The sequence below is a fragment of the Tursiops truncatus genome, chromosome 9 (assembly GCF_011762595.2).
Source record: "Tursiops truncatus isolate mTurTru1 chromosome 9, mTurTru1.mat.Y, whole genome shotgun sequence".
Classification (NCBI taxonomy): domain Eukaryota; kingdom Metazoa; phylum Chordata; class Mammalia; order Artiodactyla; family Delphinidae; genus Tursiops; species Tursiops truncatus.
The window spans coordinates 83,488,360-83,502,557 of NC_047042.1; the positions used below are offsets into that span (position 1 = coordinate 83,488,360).

Genomic DNA, 14,198 nt, shown 5'->3' on the forward strand with positions numbered 1-14,198 from the left:
GTGTTAAGAAGTGTTCTAATTTCATTCTTTTACATGTACCTGTCCAGTTTTCCCAGCACCACTTATTGAAGAGGCTGTCTTCTCTCCATTGTACATTCTTTCCTCCTTTATCAAAGATAAGGTGACAATATATGCATGGGTTTATCTCTGGGCTTTCTATCCTGTTTCATTGATCTATATTTCTGTTTTTGTGCCAGTACCATACTGTCTTGATTACTGTAGCTTTGTAATATAGTCTGAATAGTCTTCTTTTTTTGTAATATCTTTGTCTGGTTTTGGTATTAGAGTAATAATGGCCTCATAGAATGAGTTGGGAAGTGTGCCTTCCTCTTGTATTTTTTACAACAATTTGTGAAGAAATGGTGTTAATTCCTCTTTAAGCATTGGGTAGAGTTCACTGGTGAAGCCATGTGGTTCTGGGCTTTTCTTTGTAGGAAGTTTTTGATTATTAATTCAATCTCTTTCCTTGTTATAGGTCTATTCAAAATTTGTATTTATTCTTGAGTCAGTTTTGATAGTTTGTATCTCTCTAGGAATTTGTGCATCTTATCTAGGCTTACCTAATTTGTTGGCATACAATTATTCATAGAATTTTTTATAATCATTTTTATTTCTATGAGGTCACTATATTGTCAGTCTTTCATTCTTGATTTTAGTAATTTGAGTGTTCTATCTTTGTTTTCTTGGTCAATCTAGCTAATATTTTTTCAATTTTGTTGATCTTTTCAAAAAACCAATTTTTAGTTTTATTGATTATCTCTATTGTTTTTCTATTCTCTATTTCATTTATTTCAGGTCTAATCTCTATTATTTCTATCTTTCTGTTTGCTGTGGGTTTAGATTGCTCTCCTCTGCTAGTTTCTTAATATGGGAGGTTAGGTTGTTGACATGAAAACTTTCTTCTTTTTAAATATAACAATTCAGAACTATACATTTGCATATAAGCACTGCTTTCACTGCATTGCAAAAGGTTTGGTGTGTTGTGCTTTCATTTTCATTTATATCAAAGTGCAGTTAACTCTGAACAACACAGGTTTAAACTGCACAGGTCCACTTATATATGGATTTTTTTCAATAAATATGTAGTATAGTACTCTACAATCTGCAGTTTGTTGAACATATGGATGCAGAACTGAGGATATGGAGGGCTGACTGTAAAGTTACACATGGAGTTTTGACTGCATGGAGGATCAGTGCCCCTAGCCCTTGTGTTGTTCAAGGGTCAGTTGTATTTTCTAATTTCCCTTGTGATACTTCCTTGACCTGGTGGTTACTTAGGGGTGTGTTGTTTAATTTCCAAGTATTTGTGAATTCCCCAAATTTCCTTCCATTAGTGATTTCTAATTTTAGTCTCTTTTGGTCAGGGAAAATACCTTGTATGATTTCTATCCTTTTAAATTTAGTAAGACTTGTTTTATGTTCTAACATATGGTCTATGCTGGAGAATGTTCCATGTGCATTTAAGAATGATGTGTATTATACTGTTGTTGAGTGGAGTGTTCTATAAATGTCTATTAGATCTAGTTGGTTTATAGTGTTAAGTCTTCTGTTTCCGTACTAATCTGTCTTATTATTTTACCCATTATTGAAAGTGGGTTATTGAAGTTTCCAACTTTTGTTGAATTGCTGATGGTGTCCCAGAGATCTCTAAGATTCTTTTCATATTTCTTCATTCTTTTTTCTTTCTATTCCTCAGACTGGATAAGCTCAACTGAACTATTTTCAAGTTTGAAAATTTTTTCATCTGCCTGCTCAAATCTGTTCTAGAGCCCTTCTAGTGAATTTTTCATTTCCGTCATAGTACATTTCAACCACAGAATTTTCATTCGGGTCTTTTTGTCAAATATAATGTCTACCTCTTTATTGATATTTTTATTTTATGAGATATTGTTCTCATACTTTCCATTAGTTTTTTAGACATGGTTTCAGTTCATTTTTTTAAAACATTTATAATAGCTGATTTAAATCTTTGTCCTTTCAGTCCAACAGCTGGGCTTTCTCAGGGAGTTTCTATTGATTGCTTTTTCCCCCTATGTATTGACCATATGTTCGTATTTATTTTCATTTCTCAAAATTTTTTACTGAAACTGGACATTTTAAATAATATAATATGGTAATCTGGAATTCAGATTGGCAATCTGGAATGTAATCTGTAAATCAGATTCTCTCCCCTCCCCAAGGTTTGTCATTGCTGTTCCTGTTTGTTATTGCTTGTTTAGTGACTTTTCTTAACAAATTCTGTAAAGTCTGTATTCTTTGCTGTATATTGAAATCTCTGATTTCTTAGCTTAGTGGTCAGCTAATAATAGGGCAGAAATTTCTAGGAACCAATAAGTCTTCCAGTCTTTGCAGAGGAGCTCAGTGTATATGTTGGGACATGCCTTCAACACTCAGCTAGGCAGTTGAAAATTCTTCCTTTGCCTTTACTTCCTGCTTGCACAGAGACTCAAGGTCTCAAGTAAAAATGAGCTCTTAAGGTCTTTGCTGATTATGTGTACAGCCCTAAGCATGAGCACAGCTCCATATATGCATGTGGCCTTCTAGGTTCCCAGGAATGTGCAGATATTTTTACAGTCCCTGTGGTTTCATTGTCAAATTTTCCTTTTACGTTTTTCAGTTAGTCTATTATTTGCCCCAACCATTATCCAATGAGTGAGGCAGCTGTGAAGTTAAACAATTACCTCTAATTGTTTTTGACAACTGTCTTGGGGAAAAGGTTTTTTGCATTGGATGAACCCCGAGTCAGTCAAATAAAGACAACCTTGCAAGTGGGATCTCCCAGGAACCACCAGATAGGTCAAATAATGACAGTTCTTTATGAATGAGCTTTGAAGGAGCTCCAACTCCATTCTGCCCCTCTGATAACTGCCAGGCTGCTGGTTTTCACTGTAATTGTGGGCTATTGGTTTCCAAGACAACTATGGAGCTGGAAAGAAGTACATGGGAATATGGCAAATTAAATTATTATACAAATTATCATACAAATCTCAGTTCTTACTGAGATTCAGCTTTTTTTTTAATAAATACTTTTTGGATTACTGTAACCCTTTGTTTATTTTCCAGAGTTCTGAAAAAGTTGATTCTGATTATTTTTGCTAGTTTTTCATTGTTTTTGTGGAGGAGAGAATTTTGAGGTTCTTAGCCCACTATTTTTGCTAACATCACTCAGTAGTAGTAATTTCTAGGTGAAGGTGTTTTATTTTGTAGTTTTGGTTTGTCAACATTTTCTTATTTTTCACAATACACATGTGATGTGTCTGCAATAATAGGTGGTCATTTACATAAAGAAAAGGAAATAAAATCTAAAACTAAAGTCCATGAAATTTTAGTTGCCATCTCAGTGTATTTGGCTATTTAGGGACCATAAATTAGGTACTTTATATTCTTTTAATTTTCTCTTATTAGTTATCATTGTCAATTTACCTCTAATGACTAGAAATAAAACCTTTAAAATGAAAAGTCTACTTGCATTTTTGTGGGGGCAGCAAAGAGAATGGTGTGGTGACTGTGACTCTCCAGTTAATTTTGAGAGAGAACTCCTTGGGGCAGAGGAGTCATCATTAGAGTGACTGTATGTCCTGGTTTTCCTGGGATAGTCCCAGTTTAAACCTGTTATCAAACTGTAATAATTAATAACATGCACTTTACATTCTCAGGTGTCCCAGTTTGGATGATAAACTTTATGACCACTCTAGTTATTGACAGCAGCAGGAGGTGAGGAAGCTAGTGGATGACTCAGGAACTGCTGCAAGAAGAGAACACATGGGGTGCCAGTCTAGTACCAAGAATGGACCTGGGGATGAACAGTTGAAAGTCCTGAGCATGACTCTCCAACAAATTCACAGAGGTTTCCACCACAGTTTCTCAAGTATTTCTTGGATCGCCATCTTGGGTGAGTTCTTGATTCAAACTGATTCCTCCTGAGTTACTACAAAGCAATCATTAGATGCTCCTCCCAACTGCTTTGACTAACAGGGTAATTTGGGCCCATCTCCAGACTCTTGCAGGCATTTCCCATTTACTACTGGTTAGAATAGCCACATGGGCTCTTGAGTTGGCATTTGTGGTGCTGAGTTATCTGGTGAAGGAAATCCTGCTATAATGGTCTTCTTGGTGTTGGGGCTTTGCTGAAGCTTCTTTGAAAGTGCAGGGAAAGAGATTCACATTGGCTATAGGAACTTAGGTAAGTAATCAGGTTTGGAAGAACAGAAGCTGAGTCCTGTTGCCTAGAGATTAGTGAGAGCAGGTTCCTGGGATTTAGGGTGGCTGTTAAATGCAAAATCTGGCTGTGGTGATTTTGGATGCCTCTGGTTTGAGAGCAGGCAGCATGTTTCAGTAGCTTCTTACATTTTTGGAGGAGAGGAGCATGAGACAGGAATTCTCCTTGTCTGGGGCAAATATCTGGCTTTATTATGAATAAAACTGCTATCAATATTCATGTATAAGTCTTCTCTTCGGTAAACAGGTGTAGAACTGCTGGTTCATGTGGTAAGTGTATGTTTAACTTCATAAGGAATTGCCAAACTGTTTTCCAAAATGGTTATACCATTCTACCTTGTCACCCACAATATATGAGTTCCAGTTTCTCCACAACTTCTCCAACACTTAGAATAGTCACTTTAAAAATTTTTAATCATTCTACTGAGTGTGTAGTTGTAAATAATTGTAGTTTTAGTTTGCATTTCCCTGATGGCTAACTTTTTGTATATCTTTTCATGTGCTTATTGACTAATTATCTAATTTTGTAAAGATCCCTTCAAATCCTTTGCCCATTTTTAAATTGGATAGTTTGTCTTCTTACTAATAAGTTGTAAGATATCTATAGACATATTCTGGATTCAAGTCCTTTGTCTGATATATGTGTTGTGAATACTTGCCTTTTGGGGTATCAATTATTATTATAAAGAGTATTTTTCAAGGTTTTTCCTCATTTCATCTTGGTTGTCAAATTTATTGGCATAAAATTATTCAAAATATTATTATCCTTTTAACGTCTTTAGATCTGTGGTGATAACACCTTTTCATTCCTGGTGTTGGTGATTTGTGTTCTTTATTCCTGGATCAGTTTAGCTAAGGGCTTCTCAGTTTTATTTATCCTTTCCAAGAAGCACTTTTTACTTTGTTAATTTTTCCATTATCTATCTCTTTTCTCATTTGTTAATTTCTGCTCTTATCTTTATTATTTCTTTTCTTTTATGGTCATGGGCTTGCTTTGCGCTTCTCGTTCCAGTTTCTTAAAGTGGAAGCTTAGGTCATTGATTTCAAATCTTTCTTTTTCTGATAAGGTAAAAGTTTTCCTATAAGCACTGCCTGAGTAATATGTTGTATTTTCATTATCATTCAGTTCAAAATATTTACTCATTTTCCCTGTGATTGCATCTTCAATCCAAGAATCATTTACGTTTGTTGTTTAATTTCCTTCTCTTTGGGGTCATGATAACTGTATGAAAGAAACAAACTCCAATTGACGTTTGATTTAATGTTAGACATCTTTAAGCCTTATTGCTTGCCTGTGTTTGTTGCCTCCTGTAGCATCCTGATAAAGCTCACCCACGCCCAAGGCCCACGAGCACAGGTGACCTCTTGCTGCCTCTTTGCCTCTTTTCATGCCAGGTGGAACCTCTTTCAAACTTTACGCTGACAGGTATTTCCCTTTATGAAATATTGCACACTCACTATCCATTCTTTCTCTCTGTTCTGGATTTTCACTCAGAGAGAGCAATCCTCGCCACCACTCACCTTGGGACTTCTACACTATGTGAGTAGTTAATATTTCTTTGACCATACCAAAGGATCACAGTCATACTGACATCCAAACATCAAGTTGGAGAGTCTCCATGTTGTGGTGGAGTTGCTATAATAGGGGTTTTATTGAGTTCTAATTTAACGCCTTTGCAGTCAGAGAATACACTCTATAATTTCCATCCTCTTACATTTGGTGAAACTTATTCTATGGCCCAACATATAGTTTATTGTGGTGACTATACCACATGAACTTGAAAAGAATAGCTTTTCTAAAATCATTGGAAGTAGTGCTCTACAAATGTCAATTAGGTCAACTTGGTTAATAGTGTTGTTCAAGTCTTCTGTATCTTAACTAATTTTCTGTCCTTTTGCTCTATTAATCACTGAGAAAGGAAGGCTGAAATTCATAACCACAATTGTGAATTTGTATAATTTTTTTAGTTCCATTAGTTTTTCTCTCATATATCTTAAAGCTCTGTTGTTAGATGCAAACGTATTTAGTCTTACTATGTCCAGGTGACTTGATCATTTTATCATTATGAAATGTCCTTATGACAGGAAGAAGTCTAAGATGACCCACAAAATTTCCTTCCCCTCTGGTATATATAACCTGAATAATCTCCAGGGCTGTTGATGTGATGGGTTTTACTCCGTGGGTTAGGTTTTATTGGCACTATTGACCTGAGACTGGGAGATTATCTGGGTAAGACTGACCTAATAACACAAAAAACAAAGTTTTCTCCTGCTGGTCACAGAAGAGGAGTCTGAAATTTGCAGCATGAGAAGGATTCAGTGCCCTTTGCTGGCTTGAAGATGGAGGGTACCACATATCAAGGAATGACAGTATCCTCTAGGAACTGAGTGAGACCCTGGTTGACAGCAAAGAAACGGGGAACTTAGTTATACAACCACAAGGAACTCAATTCTTCCAACTACAAGAGTGAACTTGAAAGCAGATTTTTTTCCCCCAGAGCTTCCAGATGAAAACTCAACCTGGCCAATTTGAGCCTTGTGATATCTTGACTAGAGAAGCCAGCCATGCCATGCTTGGCTTCTAATGTACAAAATGTGAACTAATACGTGAGTATTGTTTTAAGCTGCCAGGCTTGTGGTAATTTGTTATGCAGCAACAGGAAACCGGTATGGTCCTTCTTTATCTCTTAGCAATATTCCTTATTCTAAAGTCTACTTTCTCTGATATTTATAAAGATGCTCCAGATTTCTTAAGTTTAGTGTTTGCATGTTATATTTCTCCATCTTTTTATTTTAGTCTAACTATTTCTTTGTATATCAAGTCATTTCTTGTAGTCATCAGATAGTTAGGCCTTGCTCTGTTATTCACTCTGACAAGCTCTGCCTTATAATTGAGTATTTACATTTAATTTAATTACATATATTGTCTGGCTTATGTCTACCATCTTGCTACTACTTTTCTATTTCTTTCATCTGATTTTTGTTCTCTTTTTCTGCCTTCTTTTGCCCTAATTGCATATTTTTTAGTGTTTCATTTTATTTCCTCTAATGCATTACTGGTTATGCCTCTTTGTTTTCTGTGATTGTCCTATGTCTTATAACATCCGTCTTTAACTTGTTACACTGCACCTTCAAATAGTATTATATTTAATATTAAGTGTGAAACTATATACTTCTACATACCCCTACTGTCATTTGCACTCTTGTTGTCATATATTTCACTTCTACATATATAAATCCCACAATACATTGGTAACAGTTTAGTTTAAACAGTCAAATATGCTTTAAAGAAATTACAAAAGTGAGAAAATTAGTTTTTTTTAACCCACATACTTGCCATTTCTGATTCCTCTGTGTGTGTGTGTAGATCTGAGGTTTCCTCCTTCAAGAAGAAATCATTTTCCTTCAGGTATTATTTTCCTTCAGATTGAGAAACTTCATTAACATTTCTTGTAGTATAGTAGTGTTGGAGACAAATTATTTCAGCTTTGTGTTTGTCTGGAAATGGGTTATGTCACCTTCATTAGAAAAAAAACCTTTATATTTTGGAATAACTTTAGATTTATAGAATAGTTGCAAAGATAACAGAGAATTCTCATAAGTCCCTCACCATTTCTTCTATTTTTAACATCATACATTTGTCAAAACTAAGAAACCAACATTGGTATATCTTTATTAACTAAATTTTAGGACTTTTTCCATTAATATCCTCTTTCTGTTCCAACATCCTATCCAGGATGCCACACTGCACTTAGTAATCATGTATCCTTAGATTCCTTGGGTCTATGATAGTTGCTCAGTCTTTCCTTGTGTTTTATGACCTTGACAGTTTGAAGGGTACTAGTCAGGTATTTTATTCAATGTTCTATATTTGGAGGTTTTTGGGTTTTTTTCATAGTTAGACTGCAGTTGTGGGTTTTTGAAGGAAGATCACAGAAGTGAAGTGCCCTTCTCATCCCATCGTATCAGGAGGTACATGATGTCCACATGATATCACTGGTGGTGTTAGCCTTGATCACTTGGTTAAGGTGGTATTTGCCAAGTTTCTTCATGATATAGTTTATATTTCTCCCTTTCCATACTCTATTATTTTGAAATGAGTTGGAACGTCAAGAAAGGAAGAAATTAAATTTCACCTGCTGGAGTGGCATAGGCAATTAATAAATGTATTTGGAAGTGTCTTGTCACTTTCATTTTATTTCATTCATTCAATATTTTATTTATATCAGTATGGACTCATGTATATTTGCCTTGGGTTATAATCCAATACTATTATTATTTTGTTGTTCAAATTGTTTCAGATTTTGGCAGTTGGGAACACTTTCAGGTTGGTTCCTATGTCCCTTTATTAGGCCCCCCATCATTTTATTTTTTTGAGAATTTTCTTACTTTCTGTTACTTCAAGATATTCCTTTCTTGTATTTTCTTCACCCCAATCTTAGAATTCAATCATTTCTCAAAGATGCCTGTTTTGTTTTATTTTACTTCGAAAATGGTACATGGAAACTAAAATCTGAGCACTGGGTTTATTCATTACTACTAGGATGCTTTTTGGTCCTCTCAGCAGACAGAGCTGCATAATATATTTATGTATACTAACTAATAAATACAAGTATATCTATGATTGTTTCTGCATGTGCATATATGTGTATATATATACATACATATATATAAAAGCACAGACGAGTTCATATATATAATACATACATGAGCTCATATTGATGCCTCTGCCTTCAAAACCAGCACTGTAAGTTTCATTTTAACTTTCCTTTCTTCTCTGTAACTTCCCTTGTCATAGTGAGGAACCTGATTCCCACCATCCACCATCCATTTACTTAGTTGTTCATCTTCGATATACATGTAAAGCAATTTTAGAATTGTGAACCTGTACTCCAATGAGAAACAAATTTACCAGGTAAAATTCAGTTTTTATGCATAGTTTCTTTTGTCTTTAGCCTTAAAGCTTCTAGTCGAAATGCAGTTTCCAAAGTTACTTAAGGTCAGCTCCTTTTCTCCCTACACCCTTAAATGTGGTTATGGCATACATATGTAATACAGTTAAACTTATTTGTCACAGTTTACATTCCATCCTGGGATTCCCCCAACATCCCAGTTAATCTATATCTATAATTACTATTATGATTACTGTAGTATTATAGTAATAGTAAGTCTTAAAATCAGGTAACATTTTTTTTTCCCCAAAATTGTTTGGCTATTCTAATTTCTTTGCCTTTCCATGTGAATTTTAGAATAAGCTTATAAAAATCTACAAAAAAGTTGACTGGGATTTTGTTTGGGACTGCAGTGAATCTGTAGACCATATTTGATGGAATTAACATCTTAGCAATATTGAGTCTTCCAGCTCATGAGCATGGTACATCTTTCCATTTATTTAGATCTTCTTTATATCTTTCATAAATGTTTTTTAGTTTTCCACATACAGATCTTGTACGTATTTTGTTAGATTTATACCTAAGTCCTTTTTGAGGGTGGTACTATTGTCAATAGTATTGTTTTGTTTTAATTTCAGGTTCCAATTGTTCATTGCTTGTACATAGGAATACAACTGGCTTCTGTATGCTAAGCTTGTATCTTGCAATGTTGTTAAACTCAATTTTTAGTTTAGAGGTTTTTTTTGTAGATCCTGTGGGATTTTCTGGATAAATAATCATGTTGCCTATGACTAGTTTGTTTATTTCTCTCTAATCTGTATACATTTCTTTTTCTTACCTTATTGCACTAGCTAGGAACTCAAGTACAATGTTGAACAGGAGAGGTAAAGAGGACATCTTTGCCTTGTTCCAAATCTTATGAAAGAAAGCATTCAATCTCTTGTCATTAAGTATAATGTTACCTGTATGAGTTTTTGCAGGTACCATTTATTAGGTTAAAGAAGTTCCCTTCCATTTCTAGTTTCCTGAGAACTTTTATCATGAATCAATGTTGAATTTTGTCAAAAGCTTTTTCTGCACCACTGATATGGTCATATTATTTTTATCATTTAGTCTATTAATATGGTGAATTATATTGATTTATTTTCTTCCCACCTGTATTGAGATATTATTTACATATAACATATGTAAATTTAAGGTGTACAGTGTGATGATTAGATACATGTATATTTTATAAAATGATTACCACAATAAGGTTAGTTAATATCTCTATCCCATCACATAATCATAATTGTTTGTGTGTGTGGTGATAACATTTAAGATCTACTTTCAAGTATATAATATAGTATTAATAATTATAGCTACTATTATACTGATGACTTTTAAGTGTTGATCCAGTCTTGTGTTCCTAATATGAACCCCACTTAGTCATATGTATTTTCCTTTTTCTCTATTGGTGGGTTCAGTTTGCTAACACTTTGTATCTAACTCATGAGAGATATTAGTTTATAGTTTTCTTTTCTTGAAATCAGTCTTTGTCTGATTTTTGTATTTAGGATAATGCTGGTCTCATAAAATAAGTTGGGAAATGTTCCTTCCTTTTTTATTTTGTGTAAGATAGTATGCATAGTTATAGTGTTATTTCTTCTTTAAATATTTAGTAGAAGTCACATTGAAACTGTCTTTTATAGGGTTTAATTGGGGGCAAGTTTTTGTTTAGTTTTGTTTTTTTGCGGTACGCGGGCCTCTCACTGTTGTGGCCTCTCCCGTTGCGGAGCACAGGCTCTGGACGCTCAGGCTCAGCGGCCATGGCTCACGGGCCCAGCCACTCCGCGGCATGTGGGATCCTCCCGGACCAGGGCATGAACCCGTGTCCCCTGCATCGGCAGGCGGACTCTCAACCACTGCGCCACCAGGGAAGCCCGGGGGCAAGTTTTAAACTACAAATGTATTTTCTTTAATAGATATAAGGTTACCAGAATTATCCTTATCTATTCCTTCTGTGGTGAGTTTTGGCAATGTGTGTCTTTCAAGGAGTTGGTCCACTTTACCAAACCTTTTGAATTTTGAGACATAGAGTTGTTTTATCTTTTTAAAAGATAATTGCCTAATTATCTTTTTAATATCAGAGGGGTCTCTCTTCTTTTATTCCTAATATTGGTAATTTTTATCTTCTCTCTTTTTTGTTGGTTAGCTGTGCTAATATTTGGTTCTTACTGGGGAGTAGGGGACATCAGAGAGCAACAACATGCCTAGAAAATCAGTATGCAGTGAACTCAAGCACTGGTCTAAGAACACCTGTAGATTTTTGACTCTCAATGAAAAATTGAATTTCTTGGTATCAGGAGGGCTAGTGCTATTGATCCTGCTGGGAACCTCTGTGCTGAGATGAATGGTGAATTTATGTTCTAGCATAATTCCTTGACAACCTGAGTTACTCTAGTTGCATCAATAAGTGGGTGCCTTTAAACGTGGGTCTAGAATCTTTTGTGATAAGGGATTAATTAATGGTTCAAGGTCCTAGAAACTTGCTTAAGAGCTCCTTCTTTGGGATAGTTAAAAGCTGGATCTTTGGGAACATCTTTAAAGTAAATAAATCTGTAGCCATACTGATCAGAAAGAAAAGAGAACAAAAATTACCAATATCATGAATAAATGAAGGGATAACACTACAGCTCTAACAGACATTAAAAAGATAATAACATTTATGAAAAAATGTATGCCAATAAATCTGACAATGATTCAAACTACCAAATCTTTCTCAAGAAGAAATTGGTAACCTGAATAGTCCTGTATCTATTAAAGAAATAGAATTTGTAGGTTTAAAAATCTTCCTTCCCCGCAAAACAAACTAACTGACCAACAAAAACGCTCCAGGCCAAATAGCCTCATTGAGGAATTCTACCAACAATTTAAGGGAGAAAAATACCAATTCTATACAAAATTTTTCAAAAATGGAAGAGGAAGACATTTCCTAATGCATCTTATTAGGCCAGTGTTACCTGGCAAAGACATTATAAGAAAAGAAAACTGAATATCAGTATCTTTCATGAATATAGTCACAAAAATTTTCACAAAAGTTTAGCAAATCAAACCCCAATCAAATAAAACATCATTTGAATTTACTTAAGAGGAATATGTCCATACAAAGCTTTGTATGTGAATGTTCATAATAGCTTAATTTGTAATACCTCAAAATGGAAACAACTCAAATGTCCATGTACAGATGACTAGATAAATGAGTAAATGAATAGACAGTTGATGGCTATATAGTTGATTCCATATAACTATGGGATACTATTCAGCATTGAAAAGGAACAAAGTAACAATACAAAAACATGGATAGATCTTAAAATCATTATGTTGAGTGAAAGAAGTCATCCAAAAAAGAGTACATACTCACAATTTTATTTATATAAAATTCTAGAAAAGTCTAACTAACCTACAGTGACAGAAACTGGATCAGTGATTGCCTGGGGATGGGTATATAGGAGGTGAGGGAAGGAAAATAAATGCATCACAAAACAGCAGGAGGAAAATTTGGGGGTGACAGATAATGTTCGTAATCACTAACTAGATTATTTTAAATATTTGTGATTTGTTATATATCTGTTATATCTCAAAAAAATTATTAAAAATTCACCCCCCAAAAAAGAGAGAGGGCTGAGGAAAGCTTTTTTTTTTTTTTTTTTTGCGGTACGCGGGCCTCTCACTGCTATGGTCTCTCCCGTTGCGGAGCACAGGCTCCGGACCCGCAGGCTCAGCGGTCATGGCTCACGGGCCCAGCCGCTCCGCGGCATGTGGGATCTTCCCAGACCGGGGCATGAACCCACGTCCCCTGCATCGGCAGGCGGACTCTCAACCACTGCGCCACCAGGGAAGCCCTGAGGAAAGCTTTTAAGTGGACTTGGTCTCTGGCAGTCATCCATCTCTGGCTCACCCACTTGCCTAGTTCTCATTCTTGGGTTTCCTAGTACCTTGATCCTCCCTCATTTTGACTCTGTATCTTAGCTTTTATTTCCTATTGCGGCATCAGCAGTTTATGGGGTTAGAACTTGGGGACGGTACTAGGTCTTTTCACTCTTTCCCTTAAGCCCCTGTTATATCCCTAGTTTACTGTCTGTCATTTTCAACGCTAACACCATTACCAAAGCAACGGTTTTTGTTCCCTCTATACATCCTGTATATAGTCTCTGCCCCCACAGGCTGAGGTCCTTCCATTGCCTCTCTATAAAACTAAAAGTTTAATGGTAGCAAGAATTGCAGTCAGTTTACTTTCTAGTGCCCTTGAGTTTTTAGCCTTAAAACTCCTTCCTTGGATTGCAGACACTTGAAGACAGTTTCACCTCTGAAGATGGTCCAGGCCCCTACATCCAGGGCTTTGGGCCCCATCTCTTTTGAGAGGGTGGCAGAAGACCTCTTTTCCTTCATATTCAATTTTCCTTCTTTTTCTGAGAATCATTTTAACCAATTTCACAGCCTCCAGCTGCTTCATCTTGAGAGCAGAGAGTGCTACACTAATAGTAGGCAGTCCTCCCAGAGCAATTTATGGCTTCACAGCTCTGAAAATTACAGTCATTTACAGTCTTCTCCATTAGTGCCCTGACCCCATCCAGTTATGTCTGCATGTTTTTGGTTCCTGATGTCTAAAGCTTCTTGTTGCTTTACTACCTGATTTCCGCAAGCTGAAAATGTACTTCTTCCATTTCCTGGGGGCCTTCTAACCTGTATACCTGTTCAATATTCAGATCATAGGGTCACCTTTGTTTGTTTTCTGTTATTGGGTTCACTAATTCTATTATAAACCTGTCATTTTCCAGAGCTAGTTCTGTGATAAGAGAAATTATCAGTGAATTCTGATTCTTCCTAAAGTCCTATTACTTAGGCTAGCCCTGTCTACCTCTCTTCTATGAGCTGTGTAGTTTTGCTTAAAACTTCTCCTATCAGTCCAACACCAGTGTCAAACCCAGACATGGCTTCTTGTGGCTCCCCTTCAGTGAGTCTCACCATTTATTCACCCATCTAGGCCAACCCAGAGGTTTAAGGGAGCCCTGCTCCCTGGCTTGTTGGTCTAAGCAGCCATTAAAG

At 35.8% G+C, this 14,198-nt stretch overlaps 1 protein-coding gene across 1 annotated transcript in view; it reads left to right on the top strand.

Annotated features, from left to right (window-relative positions):
• The first annotated feature begins 3,675 nt into the window (after window positions 1-3,675).
• The window catches only part of MEST (mesoderm specific transcript), a 44,133-nt gene continuing 33,610 nt past the window's right edge, over window positions 3,676-14,198 (top strand). The window contains exon 1 of the mRNA XM_073809942.1: window positions 3,676-3,892. The gene's annotated coding sequence lies outside the window, so the exon portion shown is untranslated. The remainder of the gene's footprint in view (window positions 3,893-14,198) is intronic.